The sequence below is a fragment of the Panthera leo genome, chromosome B1 (genome assembly GCF_018350215.1).
Source record: "Panthera leo isolate Ple1 chromosome B1, P.leo_Ple1_pat1.1, whole genome shotgun sequence".
Lineage (NCBI taxonomy): Eukaryota > Metazoa > Chordata > Mammalia > Carnivora > Felidae > Panthera > Panthera leo.
Window position 1 is genome coordinate 62430747 of NC_056682.1, and position 24510 is coordinate 62455256.

The following is a 24510-nucleotide window of genomic DNA, read 5'->3' on the forward strand; positions in this document are numbered from 1 at the left end:
TTTATTTTTATTTTTTTTTATTTTTTTATTTTTTTATTTTTTAATATATGAAATTTACTGTCAAATTGGTTTCCATACAACACCCAGTGCTCATCCCAAAAGGTGCCCTCCTCAATACCCATCACCCACCCTGTCCTCCCTGCCACCCTGCCCTCCCTCCCACCCCCCATCAACCCTCAGTTTGTTCTCAGTTTTTTAACAGTAACAGAAACCCATGGGGGAGGGGAAGGAAAAAAAAAAAAAAAAAAAAAAAAAAAGAGGTTAGAGTGGGAGAGAGCCAAAGCATTAGAGACTGTTAAAAAACTGAGAACGTTTATTTATTTTTGAGACAGAGAGAGACAGAGTATGAACGGGGGAGGGTCAGAGAGAGGGAGACACAGAATCTGAAACAGGCTCCAGGCTCTGAGCTGTCAGCACAAAGCCCGACGCGAGGCTCGAACTCGCCGACCGCGAGATCATGACCTGAGCCGATGTCGGCCGCTAAACCGACTGAGCCACCCAGGCGCCCCTAAAACTTAAAGATTTAAAACAAACATGGAGTGTTTTACATTTTCTAAGGATCGGGAATTCAGAAATGGCTGAACTGCATAATTCTGACTCAGGGTGTCCCAAGAAATTGTAGTCAAGATGTAAGCTAGGCCTACAGTTATCTCAAGGACTGTTTGGGGTTGAAGGACCTCTTAGAGGCCTAGTACCCTCAACACATGGCACTTGGCTTCCCTCAGAGTAGGTGACCCAAAAAACTATGGTGTCTTTTGTAAGTTGGGCCTGAAACTATACACTGCCATTTATGCAATATCTTAATGATTATGTAGGTCAAACCTATTCACTGTGGGAGGGGACTATGCAAGAAAGTGATTACCAGAAGTTGAAGACCATTGGGGGTCATCTTGAAGACAGGCTACAATAAAAATACACCAAAATAATAATGTCAAAAGAAAGATGGGGTAGCTAGGTTTGTATTAGATGAAATTAACTTTAAAATCAAACCATTGTTAAAGGTTAAAAAAGATTATTAGATAATGATAAAATTTTAATTTATCAAGAAGATCTAACAAATCTAAACTCAGATCCCTGTGGAGGGGAAAATAGTCTTAAAATATAGAAAGTAAGAGTATATTGAGCAAAAGGGAAGAATTGTCAAATCTACCATCAGGGGGAGAAATTTCAACACATTTCACTCAATTATTGACAATTGAAATAGTCAAAAATTAGTAAAGACAGAGAAGATCTGCACGATAGGATTAACAAGTTTGATTTCAACACATAATAATTAGAGAATATTCATTATGTAATGTGTGTATAAAGCACTTATAAGAATTAATTATACATTAGGCCCAAATCTGGTCTAAAGTAATTTAAAAATCCATGTTATAAGAGCATGTTCTCTGGACACTGCAATTCAGATATGATTACAAAAAACAACATAACAATATTTGGAATCTAAAAACACATTTCTTTTTTTTTAATATAATTTATTGTCAAATTGGCTAACATACAGTGTATACAATGTGCTCTTCGTTTTGGGGGTATATTTCCATGATTCATTGCTTACATACAACACCCAGTGCTCGTCCCAGCAAGTACCCTCCAATGATTTATGGGTTAAAAAGACACATCTTAGTGGGAACTTCAAGGTACTTAGAAATCAACAATTATACAACTACTACATATCAAGCCCTGTGAATTGCTGTGAAAGCAGTACTTTGAAGTACAGATATACAGTATAGCTGCAAATTTTATATTCAAAGGAAAATGAAAATTAATGAGATAATCATCCAGTGTATGAAAACAGAAGAAGAGAGGCCCCTGGGTAGCTCAGCTGGTTAAGTGTCTGACTTTGGCTCAGGTCATGATCTCACAGTTCGTGAGTTTAAGCCCCACATGGAGCTCTCTGCTGTCAGCTCAGAGCCTGCTTTAGATCCTCTGTCTCCCTCTCTCTCTCTCTGCCCCTCCCTGACTTGTGCTTTCACACCATGGTTTGTGAGTTTGAGCTCCTCATTGGGCTCTGGGCTGACATCTTGGAACCTGAAGCCTACTTTGGATTCTGTGTCTCCTCCTCTCTGCCCTTCTCCCATTTGTACTCTCTTTCTATCTCTCAAAAATAAACAAACATTAAAAAAGGAAAGAAAGAAAACAGAAGAAGAACAGAATGTAGAAGTTAGGAGATAGTTTTTTAAATGTAAGAAGTAAGTGACCTAAGAGGATCAACTAAACCAAAAGAAAATCTTTAGAGGGATTGTTCAAGAAAAAGGAAAGAAAACACAACCAACTGGCCCATCATAGGAATTAAAAAGATAACAAAACTATAGTTATAGCAGAGATTAAAAGAGAGTAAGAAAATACCAGGAAAACCTTTAAACTTTTTTTAATGTTTATTTATTTTGGAGAGAGAGACATAGTGCTAGTGGGGGAGAGACGGAGAGAAAGGGAGACACAGAATGTGAAACAGGCTCCAGGCTCTGAGCTGTCAACACAGAGCCTGACGTGGGACTCTGACTCACTGACCGCAAGATCATGACCTGAGCCAAAGTAGGACAGTTAACCAACTGAGCCACCCAGGCGCCCCAAGAAAACCTTTAAATTGTAGAAAATATACTAAAATGAACAAATTCTGAGACAAGTAGTACTTATAAAACTGATTTGAAAAAGAATACTTTAAATATATGTTAATAATTGAATCAGTAGCTAGAATGTGCATAAAATAAACACTAGGCCCAAATAGTTTTACAGCCAAATTAGACAAAACTTTTAAAGTGCCAATTGTTTGATCATATATGCAATATTCATATTATATTATATACATACATTTTTAAAGATAGTTGATGAGACAGAAATTCTCCCCAACCCTTCCTTTGACATTACATTAACCTTGACACCAAAATCAGACTAGAACTATATGAGAAAGGAAAATTATAGACTTGTTTCAATCATGAATAAAAATGTAATAGGCCCAAAATGAATACAGCAGTGGATAAAAAACATAATTCACAGATGACCAAGTTGTATTTATCTTAGGAATCCAAAATAGTTTAGCATTCAAAGATCTATAAATATTAGTTATCACATTCAAGATCAACTATATACAGAACAAAAATTTGTTAAAACGCAGCATTGCAAATGATAAAAAATTTTAGCAAACTAGAAATAAATGGGAATTTCTTCAGTCTTAGAAAGGCCACAGAAAGGCTAAAAGAAACACCATGGCTAATGATTAAACATTAGGAAAATTCCTTTTATAATCATGAACAAGTTAAGGACACACGATCTTACTGCACTATTCAACATGGTACTGGAGATCTTAGCCAACATAGTAATACAAGAAGAAGAAATAAATGTTATACAAACTGAAAAGAAACAAACTTGTCATTATTCTCAAATGATACAATTGTTTGTAAACAAAACAAAACAAAAGAACACCTCCCCACAAATTTACAGATTATTAGTAACACAAATTTAGCAAGCTGGCTAGTGTTATGACCAATTGAGCTGGCCATTGTATTTCTGTATGTCAGCACCAAATGCTAAGAAAATCCAATTTTAAGACTATTGCCATTTACTATAGGAAGAAAAGAAATTGTATACTTAAGAATAATTCTAACAAAAGTTGTGAAATATTTTATTCAGAGAATTGTAAAACTTTTTTGAAAGGTATAAAAGTCAGTGTAACTTCCCCTTCCTCACGTTTGCTGCAGCATTCTTTACAATAGCCAAGACATGGAAGCATCTTGTGTCCATCAACGGATGAATGCATAAAGAAAGATGGGGCATATATATACAATGGAGTATTAGTCAGCTATGAAAAGGTTGAGTTCTTGCCATTTGCACCAACATGGATGGGCCGAGAGGGTGTTATGCTAAGTGAAATATATCAGACAAATGCAGGATCATTTCACTTATATGTGGAATCTAAAAAACAAACTAATGAGCAAATAAACAGAAGCAGACACAGACCTATAAATACAGAAAACAAACTGATTGTTGCCAGAGGGGAGGGGCAAGATGAGTGAAGAAAAGTGGGAGATACAGGCTTCCAGTTAGGCAATGAATAGGTCACAGGGATGAAAAATACAGCACAGGGAATACAGTCAATGGTATTTGGGTTGGATGGTAACAGATGGCAGCTATACTTGTGGTGGGCACAACATAATGCATAGACTTGCCACATCATTATGTGGTACTCTTAAAACCAATGTAACATTGTGTGTCAACTATACTTCAATTAAAAATAATAGCCCTAGGGGCACCTGGGTGGCTCAGTCGGTTAAGCATCTGACTCTTTATTTGGGCTCAGGTCATGATCTCATGGTTGGTGAGATTGGGCCCCATTTTGGATTCTGTGCTGACAGCCCGGAGCCTGCTTGGGATTCTCTCTTCCTCTCTCTCTCCCCCCTCCCCTCTCGCATGTGTGCACTCTCTCCCTCTCTCTCAAAATAAATAAATCAACTTTTAAAAGATAAAAAAAAAAATAATAATAGACCTAAACAAACGAGGATAAACAGCACTTGTTGCTAAGGGGACTCAATATCACAAAGTTTTAATTGTCATTCAAATGTATCTACAGATTTTATGTAATTCTCATCAAAATCCCTTAGAGTTTTGGGTAGAGTTTGACAGGATGACTTTAAAATTAATGCATAAGAGCAAACAGCCAAGAAAACAGACATTCCTGTAACAGAAAACTGAAGTAGGGGAACCTGCCTCATACTTACTCAGATTTACTCATAAACTGTACTAATTTGGAAAGTGTGGTGTGGCATGGTAATAGATCAATTGACCAGTGAAACAGTAGATAACCCAGAATCAAACCCTTGCTTATTTGGACACTTACTGTATGAAACAGGAAGTGTGTTTAATAACTGTGGAAAGGAAAGATATTCAATAAATAGTGCTAGGACAGTTGGGTATCCATGTGGAAAAAATGAAATTGGATCCCACTCTCACAATACATATGAAAATAATTATCAGATAGATTAAGGATTTAGCTGTGAAAGACAAACTTAAAACTTTTAGGGCAAAAAACAGGAAAATACTGTCATGGGAAAGTCCAATCTTCTCAGAGCAGTGAAGGATTTCTGAAAGAGGTCAGAAAAAGCACTACTATAAAATTAAAGACTGGTAAGTTACACTACATTAAAAATTAAGAATTTGTATTCATCACGAAAGACCATAAAGTGAAAAAAACAAGCCACACTCTAACCAATAAATAGTTAGTATGCATAATATATAAGGAAGTCCTACAAATCAATAAAAGACAGAGTATATGATAGAAAAAAAATTGGAAGAAAATATTGACATGCATTTCTCAGAAGAGAAAATAAGAATAGTAAATAGATACATGAAAAAAGTATCCAACCTCATAAATGATCAGGGAAATGCAAATTAAGAACATCATGAGATTCTATTTTATTCTCCTAAATTGGGAAAAAGAACTTTGATAATAGCAAGTATTTGGTGAGGATGTATAAGCAAAAGATTTAGAAAAAAAAATAATCAACATTTCTTAGTAAAATTGAAGACATTTATACGCTACAATTCAGCAGTGCTTCTAGATAATTACTTTAGAGAAAGACTTATTCATGTGCACTGGAAGTAAAAGAATGCTCATAGTATCAGTTTACAATATCAAAAAGCTGGGAGATGCCAAATGTTCATCAGCAAGTAAATAATGGTTTATGCTTACAACCAAACACTGTAAATCAGTTATATACAACAAAGATTACTCTTAAAGATATAATGTTGGGTAAAAAAGCGAACCTCAGAAAATCGTGTGATATTTTGAAAGAGATGAAGAATAAACAAGATGATGTTTAGGACTGTATACATATGCAATAAGACTAAAAAAGGTGGGGGAGATGACAAACAGAAAATTCAGAATAGTGGCTATGCCTAGAGGGTGAGGCAGGACATGGGGTAGGAAAAGAGCTCATGGTCATTCATTTTATTAGTATGCTTTATAAATTAAATCGATGTCACATGCATTCTTTGGAATAACAAATACTGCATGGAAAAGAAAAAAGAAAAATTAAAATACAACAGTGTTAAGAGCTGCTTAAATGGAGGTGCCTGGGTGGCTCAGTCAGTTAAGAGTCCAACTCTTGATTTTGGCTCAGGTCATGATCTCACAGTTCGTGGGTTCGAGCCCTGCACTGTCAGCGTAGAGCCTGCTTGGGATGTTCTCTCTTCCTCTCTCTCTACCTCTCTCCCTGCTTGTGCTCTCCTTCTCTCAAAACTAAATAAACAACATTAAAAAAAGAGCTACTTAAAAAGATCAAAAAGCAGAATTTAAAATGGAGAGAATAAAACTGGTCTGAGTCTTTGTTTCTCTTCTTTGTGTTTTCATGAGAATTTTTGTGGAATGACAAGGGAAACAAATCAGATGTCAATATCCATATTATAATCTAGATTCGTAAATATCAATTATCTTAATATTAACTTGCATGTATAGTGTACTTATTATTCATACTTAACATTTTTTGTATTTTTAACATGTATATGAAGTAGAAGTCTTTTTTAATTTTTATGAAAAAAATGCAAATGAACACGAGTATCTACAAATTAAAAAAATTAACAAACGTGCACACAGATACAGACAAATTAATTATATATATATATATAATATTCTAGGAAACTTACCTCTTAAAATAAGATGATATAAGAAGTATATATTTTAAAGGTAATTTTAGTTTTCATCTGGAAAATTTGAAGAATTGAAATCTAAAGCCTTGGGTCATTTAACCTAATAGGTGATTCTGTAGCTGTAGCTATTGAATCCATAAATCTTAGTAATGACTTTCACAGTGTTTAGGAACACTTGCCATGTGACAACTTTTCTTCAGAAATTTGGTTGGGTTTCTAGAATCTGGTAGTTGACTCATCCCGTGTGTAAATGGATGTACACCAACAAATCCCTTTCTCATTCTTGCATGTTTTAGAACTTACCCCTCCTTTTTATCTACAAAACCACCCACTGAAGAGCTTGAGGCATAAATGTGGGTAATTTGCAGGGTTTTTTTTTTTCTTTTTTTTTTTTTTTTACCGTTGGGGAATAGAGAGAATATGTGTTATCTGATCCTCATACATTGGTGCCTGTTGTGAACAATATTTGTTTGTTTGTTTTTACAACATCTATTCAACATTGCCAACAGCCCAGTACTTCCTAAAGGATCTGTTCATAGGGCTTGACTGAAGCAGGTGGCTGTCACAAGACACTTTAAAGTAGTGTCCCAATAAATATCATCATTAGCAACCATTTCTCCTGGACTCAAGGATATTCTGTTTATAAAATCTTGTGATGAAATATGTTACTGCAAATAATACCATTTAAGTTACCAGCCACACACCTCTTCCAGGCTATTTAATAACCAGCTCAGAGTGAGGTCCTTTGGCTCATGAGAGGCCTTGGGGGCTGGGGCCAAACAGATGGGATAGACAGAGGGATGGGACCAAGGTCAAGTTTTATCTATGTGATAATTGTGAGAGTTCTTAAAGTTATTCCAAGACAAAGTATTAATCTCCTCTTGTTATTACCTGGAAACAAAAAAGAGTATATTCAGAAACTATCTCAGGAAATCAGATTTGCAGATTAAAACAAAAAGTAGAAAGTTTCTAAAAGAAAAATATTCCAAGCATTTCACAGGACAGTCTTGGGAATCTCGGGATAGAACTGGAATCAGAAATTTTCATAATTTCTCCCTTCAGTCAATTTGTTCTAATTGCTTCTAAACACAAGGCGAAAAATCCTGTACTCCTTTATCTGATGGCCTACTTCAAAGAAAGACAATAAAAACTTTTAAAGGGCATGCTAATTTAAAATGTTATCTTTCTGGTAATGGAAAATAAATATGATGATAAGAGATCTAAGTTTTGAGCTCAAAGGCTAAAGAGATTTTTCCCAGTTTTATTGAGAAGTAATTAACATACATCACTGTATTAGTTCAAGGTGCATAGCATGATGGTTTGATTTATATATATTGTGAAGTGAGTACCACATAAGTTCAGTTAACATCCATCATCTCATATAGATACAATAAAAAGAAAAGAAAATAATTTCTCCTGGTGATGAGAGCTCTTAGGATCTGTTCTCTTAACAACTTCACTATATATCATGCAGCAATGCTAGCTGTAGTCATCATGTTAGATGTTACATCCTAAGGGCATTAAAAATATATATTTATTATTTTCATTTGCATTTTTAAAATGGATGCCCAAATGTATTCCTAACTATTTGACATGATCGTGGTTAGACTGCTTTTTCAACTTCATATTTATCTCTAGGTAAGTCAAATTGTAATTTGAAATGCCCATTTGGCTGCTTTAAAAAAAAAATTCTAACTATAGTTTCAATTTGGTGGGGAGGAGAGCTAAAAACAAAAACTAATAAATATATCCTAAGGCGTGTCTGTATATTTTGTTTTGATTTTAATGAGGCGATCATGAATCAGAATGCTGGGAACTTGCTGTAACAAACCAAGGTTAAGAAGATTCTGAGTAGTCAAATCAACCTTATGACATAGGAAATTAGGATTTCCCAGCATGAGGTCTTAAAATAGAGAGCATGAACATGAATCAGAGGCGAAATGGATGTATTCTGAAAAATAGCAGCTCCTCTCAAGGAGAAAAAGAAAATGTGTTAGTAAGAGAAAATGCCAGGCCATCCGTTCATTCATTCATTCACTCATTTAACAAATACTGCTGTCCACATGCCATGTGCCAAGCAGGATATAGAAAAATAATTCCTAATCTAGGGTGTGTGAAGAGGATGAAGGGAATTGTGTTGAAATAGGAGAACTAACAAATTGTGGGTGAAACCCGCGAGCCTTGTGTATGAATCTAGGTTCTCGTGGAGTCATGAGCTGTAACTGGCCTTGCAAAAAATGTTACAGACAAGAGGTTTTGTGCTTGTTTTTTTTCTTTTTTGTCCTCTGAGTTTAAAGTGTAAAATAATCAAAACCATATGCTGTGAATTTCACAAAGGATAATATTACTTGATGAGAAAATATAAGCTTGTCCTGCTAACCAAAATAAAGTGAGGTGCTCGGCCCGAGTCCATTCTCTGATGGGGAAATTGGGAGGTGGGAATAGGGGTAGAGGCTGGTGGCATATATCCTGGTTCAGAAGATCTAAAAGCACAACTAGATCCCATTGAGAGTTCTCTGAATCTGCCCTTATTTTTGACCATTGGCCAATAGAGTAGAGAAAACCAGCTGTAAAAAGATGGTCTTCCTGTGACAGCAGTCTGTATCAGCCAAGAGCAGGAAGTTTTTCCACTCTACCCTTCTTGCCCTTCATGGAAATCTCAGTCTCAGCTGACAATCCAATTCATGATATATATAAAAAATTCATTTATTTGTCCATTAAACAAATATTGATGGAGCACTTTATATGTCAGGAACTGTGGGTAACATTAGGGATACGATGGTGAAGAAAACGGTACCAGCTCTGCCCTCATGGACATTATAGCCCGGTGTGGAATATCATTTGTCAAATATTTGTTTCATTCTTTTAGGTTTCTTGTAATTTGGAGGCTATAAAAGAAGCATGACATCTCTGTCTTCTAGGAGTTCACGGTTTGCAGACGCATAGACACCACGTTTAAAAATATAAGTCAGCACATAATTAACAGCAAAACTGAATATGACCAAGGGCTTGACTGTACAATTATATAACAATTGATACTTCCTCGGTGACAGCTACTGCTTCTCAGCATGACATTCAGAGCACCAACCAGGTAGTGTCTTTTGTCAGACAGGTGGTGCCTTCCTCTGCCATCTGTCCCTGGAGTGCATGTAACAGAGAGGCAGAGACCCTGGAACTTGTGAAAGAAGAAAGCAAGAAAGAAAGCAAGAAGGAAAGAAAGCAAGAAAGCAAGCAAGCAAGCAAGCAAGAAAGCAAGAAAGCAAGAAAGCAAGAAAGAAAGGATTATACTAGTGTGGATAATCGCCAGAGAATCACAATTTTTCATTTAGAAGCCAAAAGTGATTCAGCTGGTATTCAATCAATGAGAAAAACTAAGTGACCGGCTTAGTTAAAAATATCAACCAACCCTAAATCAGCAAACAAACAAAAATACAAAATAATAATAGCAAAAAACAATTTGAAAACAACCATACAACCGATATATTTTCTCCCTCTCTCTCACTCTTGCTCGGAAGCTTAGTGAAACTAAAACAAAAGGTAGGGCATCTTTTCAGGCCTCCATTTACTGTCACTTACTATCTTTTCTCTTCTTCTTACAGTACACTGTGTCCTTGAGTCAGACCTGCCCAGAGAACCCTGCCCAGGCCCTCTTGCCAGAGAAGAGTCCTTCCTCTGTCAGAATTATGTTAATCTACTGTGTGGGAATCCAGCCCTGCTTGTGACTCTTGCCAGTTACATTGGAGCTGTTGATTAAGAACATTCTTCGCCACGTGACTACATAAAACAGTTGGACCATTTTACCCCTTGGTTCAAGTGATTTTTTTTTTCACATTATACAACTATCAGTTTATTTTATTGTTCATGAAGATAGCTCTCTCCTCACAGAGCAGGAAATGTGCTCTGAAGCTGACAGGGAAGGAACTCGCTTTAATAGTAGCAATGACAACAACACAATAACAAGTCTTTTCAAAAATAAGCAGTTAACCACGTCCTCTTCCATCCCATTTCCCCCCACCTACACGTGGCTTCCATCTCCTTCTGTCATTCCAATAAAAGCAGGTTGTACACTGCTCATTACTGAGAGCCCAGAATCCTAATCCTTCACACCTTGGTCATTAGCCAGTCTAATAATAACGTGAGAAATCCAAAGGGCGAGGATGACTGTCACACTTTCAAGCAGCTGTGCTAACTGTCCGCAGTCACCAGGCACAGTTACAGTCTTCTTAATTTGATATTTAGATTTGGGGTTTTGTTTATTTTCTTTTATAGATTGATAAGCTCATTTTCCCCCAACATGGTCAAAATAATGACTCAACTATACTTCCGAAGATGACAAAATAAGGAAACAACCCATAATGAAATTTATTCTAAAGGAACGCAATTGGTGAACACAAATTTTGTAGATTGATATTTGAAATATATTACATGTTAGTTCTAATTAATACACTGCGAGCTTTTTAAAAAATTAGTTATTTTCCATGAGCCAATCATTATACACTCTTCGTCGTGTTTTCTTAAGTCCCAGTATCACAAGGGTCATAGTCAGATTTGAGTTGCTCCTATTCTGTGCAGTCTCAAAGACTATGCTGGACAGAGCTTGAGAATTCTTGAATGAAGCAAAATATGAACAATGAGAAATTATTTCATTTTGCAGTGAGTGACTCTTTGGACAACACTATATATTGTTTAAAATATATCTTGCTGATTTTTAACATGAAACAAATCACAGAAAAATCTAATGCTGGGTTTTTTTTAAAGAAAAAAATAATATTTTGAAACAAAACAAAATAAAAACTGCTTTATCTTTCAAAGCCAGAAGTGTAGAGGTAGTGGCATAGTGGCTGACCCCAGTTTTTAGTATATTCTCCGTTCTAAGGACATTGACAGGAAATGGTCAGCCTGGAGATACAATGAAAGGAAACTCAGCAGTGAAGGTTTCACTGATAACATGTGATTTGAAGTCAGTGAACAGACCTAACGGTCACTCACTCACTGCGGCCAAAGCGTATAATAATCCAAAGGTTCCACTAAAATCTTGTCATAAAAGCACGGGGAGGATGGCGCTTGACAGGAGGCAGGGCAGAACATTTTCCTACTGATAGGTGGGTTGCAATAACTGATATCGATATTAAGATATTATTTCACAACATTCTGTTTATCAAATCTATATTTGTCCTAAATTTCCTTACATTACACAATAAGAGATGACTGATTTTTAACGTAAGCTCCTTTATAATAAAACTGACTAACCAGCACACAGCCCCTATTCTTTCTTATCTCCTATTACCTCTCTCCACCTGTCACTGTTGTCCCCTTGATCTTAGGTGAATAGCTGTTCTTGGTAGACAAAATCACTAAACTTCAATGTTTCCTTTTTATAATTTCAGATAGAACTCATCCTATGTTTTCTTAAATGGAATATGCCCTATAATCAATCACTTAGCTTTTCTTAGATCAATTATATTAGACTACAGAGGGTGTATCACTTTTGTTCCTGCACAAAGCAGGAACATGTTGCCCTCTCCCACAACTTAGATGTGTTGTACTATCTTACCTTCATAGTATTTTTTCATAGTATTCTTTGTGTTGTATTTCTTATTGCCTACCTTGGTACCAGGCTGCCAGCCTCACAAAAAGTGAAGGAGTAGGAGTTTGAATTCTCAAATACGTGTGCTTGCTATTGGTTACTTTGCTCAATACTTGCAGTAGACTTCTTGGAGTTTAGAAAGTAAATAGGGAAGAGACTCCCCGGGTGGCTCAGTCTGTTGAACGACCGACTTTGGCTCAGGTCATGATTTCACAATTTGTGGGTTCGAGCCCCGCATCAGGCTCTGTGCTGACAGCTTGGAGCCTGGAGTCTGCTTTGGATTCTATGTCTCCCTTTCCTCCTTGTGCTCTGTCTCTCAAAAATAAATAAACATTAAAAAAAAGAGAGAGAGAGAGAGTGAATAGGAAAATGTGTTAAACTGTGGATAAAATGAGAGAAAATGAATGTTAGGTAGCAACTTGAAGACTTCCATTGAGAAAGCTTTAGTATTTAGATGTTTATAACAGGTTTTTATTACCCAAACTTTTCTCTTTTGTGGAATTCTGAGGTTTCAGTTCTTTTAAATAGGTAGCAGATAAGTGTAGAGCTAATTTGAGTTAGGTGAAGTCTTTTGTATCTGTGAGTTATAGTAAGGAGCAGCACCCTCCAATGGAAATATATTGTGAGTCATATATTTAACTGTAAATTTTCTAACAGACCCGATAAAAAAGTAAAAAGAAACAGGTGGAATTAATTTTATTTTTATTTTTTTTCAATGTTTATTTATTTATTTTTTTGAGAGAGTGCAAGCAGGGGAGGGGCAAAGAGAGAGGGGGACTGAGGACCCGAAGCGGGCTCTGGGCGATGCGGGCTCTGGGGTGACAGCAGTGAGCCAGGTGCGCGGCTCAAACCCTATGATCATCACCTGAGCCGAAGTTGGACGCTCAACTCACTGAGCACCCAGGCACCCTAGAATTAACTTTAGTACTATGTTTTACTTAACCCAATATATCCAAAATATCATTTCAAGTATAATAATTATTGAGGTGTTTTTTCCGCTCTTTTCTTTATACTAAATCTTTGAAATCGTATACACAGTTTGTAGGTACAACATCTCTCAATTTCGACTAGCCATCTTTCAACTGTTCCATAGTCACGTGCGGCTGGTGGCTATCATTTTCGATTACACAAGTGCAGAGGATTTTTTTTTTCTTTAATCTTTGGGTCTCTGTGCATCTAATCGATAGCCTTTGTAAAAGTTATGAGGGGTTTAATGGAAAGTCATTCTATTTACACAGGCCTTGTTTACCTAGATCTCCCATGTTTAGATTTTTCTATTTAATAATATCTGAAGTGGCTCTTCAAGTCAGCACTTCGTGAAAACGTCCCAAGTATTCACGGAGAATGGCTGAACCCTCTCTCTATGGATATTAATTGTAATTTACAATGCATATTTATATGCAATCAATTTGCCTAATGAATCCTAGTCATGCATTTCTGTGTGACAAGCTTAAGTGTAGAGACCTGAAAACTTGCAAAACCAGACAGTTTCTGCCCTCAGGGAGTACCCATTCCAGTGAGTGAGAAGGAGATCTGAATCAAATAAGCGGGTAAATAAATATAAAATCACAACAGTGGGAAATGCCGCAAAGGAGTACAGGGTCTCATGAACAACACACAAAAAGAGGTTTGACCTGGGAGCCAGGTCAGGGAAGACTTCCTTGAGGAAGTGGTGTTTGAGCTGAGATCTAAGGGACGAGTGACCCTGACCCAGTAGAGAGGAACCGGGAAGGCTACCCAGTGGAGTTTGATATCCATCTCTAGTTTTGTCCAATGAAGAAACTGACGAAGAGAAATGTTTCCCTGTGGCCAAAGGGATAGTTCTCAGCCAGACTGAATTCTTGGCTTTTCTTCCTGAGAGTGTGTCATGAGCCCAGCACTGTCTTTTCCTGTGACTTCGGTGCCAAGCTAGGAGTCTCTGGTGTTTCAGGGATTTTCGTGCTCTTGTTTCCGCTTGGGGATTTAGGACACTCCAGGACTCCTTTGGATGTGCATTTTATTCTCACTTTAGAGTGAAATATATGAAATACATGTGAATGGGAATTTCTATATAATTCATTCACCAAGCTTTGGGTAAAAATGTGGTAAAAGTTTTTGCAACATATTAAAAACAATGTAAGATAAAGAACTCTTACAAAAAAAAAATCCCACAAATAAAATGGACAAAGGACAAAAACAGGCAATTCGGAGAAGGAATGCAAATGACAAAAGCACATAAGCCTCAACAGTTATCAAAGAAAGGAAAATAAAATGGTGTCTGTTGATTTTGTTTAGTTTATCTTATTGAGAAAGGTGATAAAGAGCAGGATGTGTCTCTAAGAAAACTGGCATTCTGATATACTACGAGGCAGAAGAGTTATTTAGGGTCATCTTTCTGGAGGACAAATATTCAATAAAAGACTTAGGGCATCTGCCTACTGACAAGTATTTTAATTCTCAGAATTTATACTGAGGAACTTATCAGGCAAGTGGTTAAAAATAAATGTATCAATTTGGGGCTATACTGGCTATAAAATGCCTGCTTAAATATCCAACAACTCAAGACTGGTTAAAAATTATGTTAATATGCATAAATATATTGTAAAGTCTGATATATATGTGTACTTATTCATAGAGGAAGACATTCACAGATTCTAAGAAGTGAAAAGAAAAACAGAGTATAAAGCAGTATGAATAACATGATCTGGTATTTTTGGTCAAAATTTCTGCACACGTACGCAGTATATGATGTCTTTACGCTGGAAAAAGTCTGGAAAATACAGAAAAGTTTTAACACACAATGACGCGATTATGTATAATTCCCTTTATTTTTATTAATCTAAATTTTCTCCTTGTAATACCAATTCCCTCTCAGACTTAAGAGACAAACATTCTGTTTTGAATAATTTATTCTCATTTAGAAAAATTTATCAAAAGCTATTTTTAAAAGGAAAAGGCAACGAAAAACATTACCCTTTGTAGTACCATCCAATGACCACTGCATTAATGTGGCAAAGTGCTTACCTTCAATTTTTTAAGTATAACTTTTTTGAAATACTCTTTTGATCATATTTAATTGAGCTTTTAAGACCAGTGTTAAACCTTGCCTGAGGAGCAAGCTTTTACAGAGGATTTTCTTACATCCAATTACAGGGTTTTTCCATAATAGGGGGATAACAGTTTATAATTAGGTTGGCTGGATTTAAGCTTTACCCAGATGCCTTCATGAGACACCATCTCTTCTCAATCTTGCTGCATCCAATTCACTCAGATGTGCGTGTGTGTGTGTGTGTGTGTGTGTGTGTGTGTGTTTAAGCCAGTAAGTCTCCTTAAAATTTTTGGCTGAACTGGGTGAAGTGCCTATTAACAGTCACACAGGATAGTCCTGCAAATACCCAGAATCAGCATGAAGAATAAGATTATTACCCATCCCTTATTAAGGGGAGCACTTGTTGTGATGAGCACTGGGTATTGTATTTAAGTGATGAATCACTAAATTCTATACATGAAACTACTATTACACTGTGTTAACTAACTGTGATTTAAATAAAAACTTGGAAAAATAATAAATAAATAAAAGTTTAATAAATCAGATCATTAGGAGTCTTATTAAAGAAACAACGTAACAGGGGCTCAGAGGATGGACCCTCAAGCCAGGTTGCCTCGCTCTGCCTGGCGAATTCTGCCCGGCAAATTTGCAAATTCTAGCTCTGCCACTTTCTAGCTACGCAACCCGAGAAGAGTTATCTAGCTTTTTGCGCCTTAATTTTCTCTTCAGTAAAATTCGAAAAATGAAAGCATCTGCCTCACAAATTGTTGGAAGCATTAAATGAGTTCTTACACTTACACAGTTGAAACACTTACAATGTGTGGCACAAATACCAATGCCCAGGAAATGTTAGTTTTTATTATTATTTAGAAACCATATCGACGTGGAAATGCACATTGGCCAGGTGCACATTGGCTGGAGGGTGTAGGACCGTGTGTTTTGACGTCCGCAGCACAATCCAATGAACAAACACGTGCCCTGCATGGTAGAAGGTATCCTGCATATGCCATCCTAGCAGGCCTTAGATTACACTTTAAAGTAAGTGTTGTTTCTATTTTTAGGATTCCGAAACTGGGATCCCTAAAGTTAAGTAACTCCCCAAAGTTACAAACAGTTAAAAAGAGACAAGACAGGGACGACTGACAGGAGAGGTGTCCTGCTGGCTTTTGCCTTTTATTTATTAATTTTTGGACTAGGAAAATCTAAAAGGCAGAAATAAAGATGCCATAATTTTTGTCCACAGTTTTTCCCTCTTCCTTCAGTAACAGAGAGTTTCTTTTCATTAAGTCAACAATATTTATGGGGCACCGGCCATGGGCCATGGTTTTAAGAACCAAAGCTACCCTGTCCTTTAAGAGTTCATTTTCTAGATGGAAAGACAGGCAATGAATAAAGAGTACGTCGGTTATTGGGCTATTGTCTCCCATCTCCAAACCACCCTTCTACACCCAGCCTTGCGATGGTGGGTCACAAGCTCATCCCTCCTCAGCCGGCCCTGGGTATCTGTTGTCTGGCGTGAGCCAGGGGGGAGTGTGCGCCTGCTCGGCCCTGCGGATCCAGGGAGCACCCTTCCCCCTCACCCCACCCCAATTCCCCCTCAATTTGCCAAAAGCCAGAAGCCAGAAGCCATAGGAGCTGATGAGAGAGAGGATGAACGCGGAGATGGGCAGAGCACAGCTGCCAAGATCTCCCCAAGGTAGAAGCACAGGTAGGGCTGAAAGGTGTGTGCTTTGCCCGCTGGTTCCCCTTTAAACTCTGCCAACAGGGGGCGCTACAGGGAGAGCGGAAGGCTGGAGGCGAAAGCAGCTTCCTGAGAGCTGCCTACCTGCTGCTGCTTGAGCCCTGAACTTCGCCCAAGAGATGCAAGTAGCGGTTTCTTCCCGCAGCAGCAGGTGAATCCAGTTTGCAGTTTCGAAGATTAGAGAGCCAGCTTCATCATGCTTCGCCTCAATACATCAGTGTCGACTGGCTGGGCTGCCTTTTCAGAGGTCTGAACTTCAGGTAAGATGGTAGTAAGGAACTAAGTTTAGTGACTTCAATTTCTTTTCTTTGTACCCCCAGCCCCAGGGGCGATAGGTGTTTCCAGCAGTTAGTACCTCTGTGATACCTTAGAGTTCTCTTTTTGTCCTTTCAGTTAACAATGCAGTATTTCAATGAGTAAATGTACCATTAGTTACCCAGTTATTGGCCCTTGTTGAACAACTACTATTTCTAGATTTTTACTTCTAAACATTGCTGCCATGACGATGAAGCATAAAGCTTTTTTTCCTTCTTTTTCAGTATTTAGGACTATTTCTTTAAGATAGATTTCCAGAAGTGGAATTACTATGTGAAAGAATATGACTGTTTGAATACTTTCCATGTATATTTATACTCACTCACATATCTAAAAAGGCATTTATGTGTGTATGTATCTTTCCAAATGTTTTTGCCAATTATTCTTCTCCGAGAAATGAAAGGCAATATTTATATCATTTTTCCTAACCAGTTCTCGATAAAATTATATATTAAATTCTATCTTGTTTCATTTAATATACTTGTGCTGTATTACTTGTGTGGTCTAGCACATTTTCATGTTATTACATACATTTGAGATGGTGAGTTAATGTTATTTTCAGTCATTTACTGTTCTTCTAAATGCTTTATGTCGGTAGTCTGATGGATTTTATATTTTAAGTCATGCCCACGATAGGAATGAGTAAGACTCTGGAAAGAGGATTTGATTCCTTTTAGCTCTCAGAACTCCAGAAAACAATAGTCATAATTTAAACAGTTCCTTAATGGTCCCAAGGCATTTTCAACAAGTGATCCCTAGAGAGGAAAAGTATAGATTTTTAATAAATGAAGTAGAAATTATAGCCACTTATTTTCTCCTAAAAATAATGTAAGCTTTTTATTGGGTAACAACCAGTACTGCAAACTCCTTAATAGAGAAAATTGTGTGTAACCAGACTTTCTACTCTTTACCAGACTTCTTAGTAAATTACCATGCACCCAGTGACTGCTGGTAAATTCACATTTTCGAGTTCTAGGTCATTGTTTTACTGCCATCATACAGTATTTTGAACGACAGTAGATAACTTTCCATTTTCAACGGTCACCTTCACTAAACTCAATTTGTTTTCTCTGATTACTTTTTAATCAGAGGATTAAATTAATCAGTGATCCTTTTTAATCCCTGAGTGGGGCATTGTTTACATGTAGGGTAATAGTTTGGAGGATTATGTAGATACTGTCCTTAAAAGGAGGGAAATTCTATGTTCCTTTATGGGTGAGTGGCAAAAACAATAAGTTATAAGCCCCAATCCATTCTCCATTTCTGCTTCAATAATTAGTCTCGAGTTTTGCCCCTGTGGTGATAGGTGGCCAAGAGCCTACTTTTCCCATGCACTCTGGCAACTAGGATGGCCTGTGAGATATAGGTGGAAGCTGTTGGGTGGAACTTCTGGAAAAACCTTTCGGCCTTTCTCTTTCCCCTGTATGCTAACAGAAACAGTGAGCTCCAGAAACCACTCTGTGCCTGGGAAAATGGAAAACGTGTGCTGAGTACCGCAGAACAGAAAGAAAGACCCTCTTTCCCTATATATAGTGTGTACACTATATATGTATAATATATATAACATGCTTTCCTCAGCCGTGTTGAGCTTCCTAGCTTCAGATTCCTTTAACATGCCACTGAGCTATATATCTTTTGTTTAGACTACTGTCACTAGTACTAAAATATAATTCTTAACATCTTTTTAATGATGAAATACTGACATCGCATGCAAACAGATACGTTAGATTTATTATTATTTTTCCTCCTAGTTTAATTGGTTTACAAGGATAAACCTGAATATATTTATTTTATGACACAAGTATCTGATAATTTATCAAAAATATATCTCTTAAATATTCTAAGTTATTTGGATCTTTAGATTTTACCTTAACATCATTGGATAACACCTGCAAAAGCAGTCATCAAACATTTGTGAAGTGGAGATAAGAAGAATATCTTCTTTGTAAGACAATATATATGTAAGCACTCAGTAAACATTAAAGGAAGATAAATATTGGCGGCTATCCAACCATATAGATCCCACAAAGCCGAGGTTAATTCATGATAGCAAAAACTAATGACATTAAAGATGAACCAGTGAAAATAATTCTAAGAAAAAAGTAAATATTTCTTATATTCATATGCTTGGAAACACAGTTTTTCCAACAAATGCCTTTATATTATTTGTTTTTGAGAACCCTACCATTAGATGTGGAGGATTGATTTTTTTCATCAGAGATGTAAGTATTTTGTAAAGATTAGACAATCAGCACTGGCTCATTTTTTTAAAAGCCTCTGAAAATATAGCGTATAGAGTCTCATAGGGCTACATGCTGTGCTGTGAAAACAGCAGGGAAGTTTTATAAAAAGTAACTTCACTCACATTTTCCAATATTAAAAAAAAAAGTTTGGTTTCACTATCGTCAACCTGTACCCCAGCTGTTTGTGCATATTTTTGTGTGACTCTGCATTTTCCTTGGAGATTAAGATAGACAATTTGCCTTTCAATACATTGCGTAACATATGCTCCAAAGGAAGTAAGGGAGCATGAGCCGAGAAGAAGACGGCTCTGCAAAGTCCTAGGACCCAAGATCTGCAGGGGAGAAGCTGAAGGTAGGAAATGAACATGCATGAATTTATATTCATAATTATTTAAAGCAGTTTGTATTTTGTACAAAAAAAAAAGCCAGCATTGTTTTGAGAGTTATCAAAACTCCTCCTTTCAATTAGGCTTGGACCATTAAACACACACACACATTCACACCAACTCACTCACTCACTCATCTCACGCACAAAACCTATGAGCCTAGGTCATTGCATAGAACACCAAATTTTACATAATGGATAAATGTGGGCATTCATTCTTTGCATTGAATATAGCAATTTTTGCTGTGCTTAATAAGTTCCATCGATGTGTTAGTAGAGTTGCTTCATTTATTTCTCTTTGTGTCCAATTTTTAAATTAATTATATCAACCAATTTTAATACCTACCTGAAAAAAAACCTCTGTGGACACAAAGGGAATAAAACCTAACCTCCAGGCCATTGCAGTCCATTAAGAGAACGTATATACATCTAGCCACCAGCCTGGCATAAGCAAAACTCAAAGGTATGGTAGTTCAGAAGCAAGAGAAGCAACCAGGCAGACATGCTGAATTGTTGCCCAGACTCGTGTTGTATCCGACTCTCCCATCAGACTCCACCAACCTGTTCATTTCTAAAAGAATGCAGCTTTTACAGAGATCATAAAAGTAAAGTTTGGACAATGAGAAAAGGGGACATGTTACTACTATATTTGAGAAACCAGAGAAAACTTAGTAGATGTTTTGTTAAACAATTATTCTCTTTAGACCTTTAAATAACTATCCTAAATATGAAAGACACATTCATATTTTGTGACTTTGAGGACTTTTGATTATTACATGCCTGCTTATCTTAAGTGAGATTTTATTATGCCTCATTCCCAAGGAATTTTCCAAAGAAATGCATATTTATTTTAAACTCCTTTGAAATAAAACCTAGCATTTAACATATATGTTGGTCCACAGGCAAGATTTCAAGACCATAACTTTTGTGTTACATAAAATATACACATTCCCATCCTGTGTCTATATAACAAAGAACTCTGAATGAGTCAAGTTTATCTAAGTAAGTCAATTTTAGATACAGGACCCAAAGAAATGGGGATATAATTATAAGTAATACAAGACTTTTGTCCTCTAGCTGCCTGCAATATACTGTAATATATAATTAATTTTTAAAGACCACTATGGCACCAGTGTTGAAAATGGACCTACAGGTTAAGAATGGATGAAGAGATAGCAGTTAGACTATTGGATGTTTTCAGATGAGAGTTGGCTAGGACTAGGGTTATGTTAGCAGGTATTCATTAATCCAAAAAAGATTTACTGAATGTCAAATATGTGCCAGGCACTGTCCTTTCACTAGGGGAGCAAAACAAGTGAAAGTCTCTGTGCCCTAAAACTAAAATTCTACCATTGAAGCTATACTACTCCTTCTGTAGTATATTTATCCATAAGATAAATATGGAAAATATGTAGTATTTTACAGAATGATAAGTCCACAGGGGAAAAAAGAAACCAGGGGAGGGAAATGCTATGAGTTGAAATTTTAGGTGGAATGTCCAAGGAAGGCCTCCTCGAGAAAGTAACTTTTGAGAAGATGGGCATGAGGAAGCCTGCCTTCAAGGTTTCTAGGAGAGGATTTCATGCAGAGTGAGCCCCAAATGTGAAGGCTGTGAGATAAGAACATGCCTAATGTGATCAACAATGAGCAGGGAGTCAGTGTGGAAAGAACAGAAGGAGTAGGGGGAGAGGAATAGGAGATAAAAATGGAAGGTTAACAAGGGACTGAGTTATGCAGAACCTAGAGATCATTGCAGGTCTTTGGCATTTACTCTGGGTGAGATAGGGAGCCCGTGTCAGCTATTTACCTATTTTCTTCAATACTCTTGTCTACGGTGCTGGAGCTGAGACTGTAAATTACATTTCCTAGTTAGTCAAATAGCTTCCTATTGACTTTTGTCAGTAGAAGGCAATAGAGGGAGATTGGAAGGCAAGGGGAAAAGAGAAGAGACACACTCTTCTGTTCTTCCTGTCTCTCTTTGTATTGGTTGACAACAGCCGATGGCTTCAACTTTCACCTTTTTTGAGCACTTCCAGGACCAGTCCTGTGGCACCTCCTCAAAGGTTCCAGCAGCAGCCATTTGGGACCCCTTTCTCTGAGGTCTGAGGACCAATGCAATAGGGCTCCTCCTTTAATCTTCTACGTTCTGGTCATTTTCCCACCTACCCCCAGTTCCCAGGACCTAAGAATGGAAGTTCCCTCCTCAGTTATTAACATCTGGGTTACTACAATGTTCCTTTTTTTTCCCCCTTCACTTTCAAACACCTATGTTACAAATTCTCTGTTTAAATGCCCTTTGTTAGGGACACTTGGGTGGCTTAATCAGTTAAGCATCCAATATCTGTTTAGGTCATGATCTCACGGTTGATGTTTTTGAGCCCTGCATCAGGCTCTGCACTGACAGTGCGGAGCCTGCTTAGGATTCTCTCCCCCCTCTCTCTGCTTCTCCCAGCTCTTGCTCACTCTTGCTCTCTCTCAAAATAAATAAATGAACTTAAAAAAATAAAATAAATGCCCTCTGTTAAAAACGCTTAATGTGGTTTCTGTTTTCTTGATGATTACAGTGTCAGGTAACAAGAGTAATCCCAGGAAAGCCTCAAAGTTGGGATTATAGAATTGTTTTAGATATGTCCTTGACCTTGAATTTAATTAATGCTAAGTTCCTTGTCAATAGAAAATGGGATACTGATATTGCCATGGCATGCACTATTTAATTAAATTACCACCTGCAGTTACTTGGGATAAAGTGCTTATTGAAATAAATATCTTAGGGGACCAAGTGGCTGCTGCAGTTGACTGATACAGTGGTAATGATAACTATGATGACTGTGGGGTAGAATGGTATTTATGACTGCACTAGGGATCATATAAAAGGAAAATGACATGCTCAGGGGTTTAACAATCTCAGAACTTCTCCTGTGATCCTAAAAAAATCTCTGATTTTTGTATGAATGCATTTATTTTAATTTGTATATAAAGAGCAGATAGGGCTGAAAATTAAACTCAACATTTAAGTATTTGGGTTAGATATAGAATTACAATGGAAGGTCTATTTTGCAGATTCTCTAAGTGTCCTAAGTGAAAATTATGACACTGATTGGGAAGGAGTTAGGGATATCTGGGTGGACACAAATAAAGCTGAAAATCTTGAATCTACTCTGAGCCTTCCTTTCAATGAGATGCTTATTCTCCTCAAGATACACCATTCCTATTGTGTCTAGTCCTACAGCTAGAGAAATCTGAGCACATTTTAATAGAGACAAGTGAAAAATTTGGCCCAGGGAGAAACAGGTTATACCCCAAAAGCATTAAAATATTTTCCTAAATTATATTGGCATGAATCTAAGGGTTACATGTGAGAATATGTCATAAGGGTGTTAGAACAAGATGGATGGAATGTGACACTGAATCAGGACAAAATAGTCAACATAGGTGTTCTTATTCCAGATTTAATGTGGTAGGTTGACCAGATGAAACTTCTGTCCTAACAGTTTTTTTGGTTTATTTAATTCAATGGTGGCCCTTTTTCAGTAAGGTTGGATGAGAATTTACTAACCTAATATAAAGAAAAGGCTTAGGGATAATATAGGAATATAAAAGAGGACTTGTGAAACTTGCATAAGTACCACCTCACCACATGTCTCAGGGGAGCCCAGGGGATATTGCCTTCACTAAGGCATGCGCCAGTATCCTTGTAAAGCTCTATAGTCGCTATCATCTAAAAAGGCTGAAGATGACAGCGGGAGGTTCTATCATGGAACAGGAATCCCTAATTTCAGTAGATCATGGGATCATAGAGTAGCAGAAGTTAAGTAGCAACTTCAAGAATCAAGATTTTTATCCAAGGAAGGGTTGGAAATCTGAATATCTTGCCTTGCAGGGGTCTTTCACTATGGCTACTTGATTTCTAAGCATGAACTATCCTAGGAGTAAAATATAGGGATAGATTTCTAAAGTGTTAATTAGTCAATATAGTAAATTCTAGGTAGGAATCTAGCTTGAGTATTCACAGCTTCTCACCCACTTCCCAAACCTAAGCCAATTCATTGACCTGGAGTTCTGTGATTACAAAGAAGACTAGATACTTTTGAGAAAAGACCCTACAACGTAGCCACAAGTATAAACTGTAAAACCTTTCCAAGCTTTCTCAAAACATGATTGCACACATTTAATAGGTAACTGTGCACTAGATGTAAGTTGATGCTAATTTATATAAGAACTCAAAAATTATGTTGGACCACTGTTCAAAGTAGATGACTGGGCAGTGAGTAAAAAGGTCCATCTCACAGTAGGCCAGTTGAGGGAGAAGATGTAGTGGGTAAAGTAGAGCTATGTATGTTTCCTTCCTTGTTTTACGTAGCATAGGGCAAAATAGCAATTTCCACAGCCCCTCCCTTCGAGGTAGAGTCTATTTTTCCATGTCTTGAAATGGACTGCCCTTGTGACTTCCTTTGGTCAATAGAATATGGCAGAAGTGACTGTGTGAGTCTAAACTTAGGTCTCATGAGATTTGTATCCTTCTGTTCTCTCTTTTGGAACCCTGAAACTACCACATAAAAAAGCCTCTCCTTG

General features: G+C 37.1%; 1 long non-coding RNA gene across 1 annotated transcript in view; it reads left to right on the plus strand.

Moving 5' to 3' along the window:
- LOC122216935 overlaps positions 1-24510 on the plus strand; it is a 79306-nt gene that overhangs the window by 19236 nt on the left and 35560 nt on the right. The window contains exon 3 of the long non-coding RNA XR_006201197.1: positions 17020-17255. This is a non-coding gene — a long non-coding RNA (uncharacterized LOC122216935). The remainder of the gene's footprint in view (positions 1-17019; positions 17256-24510) is intronic.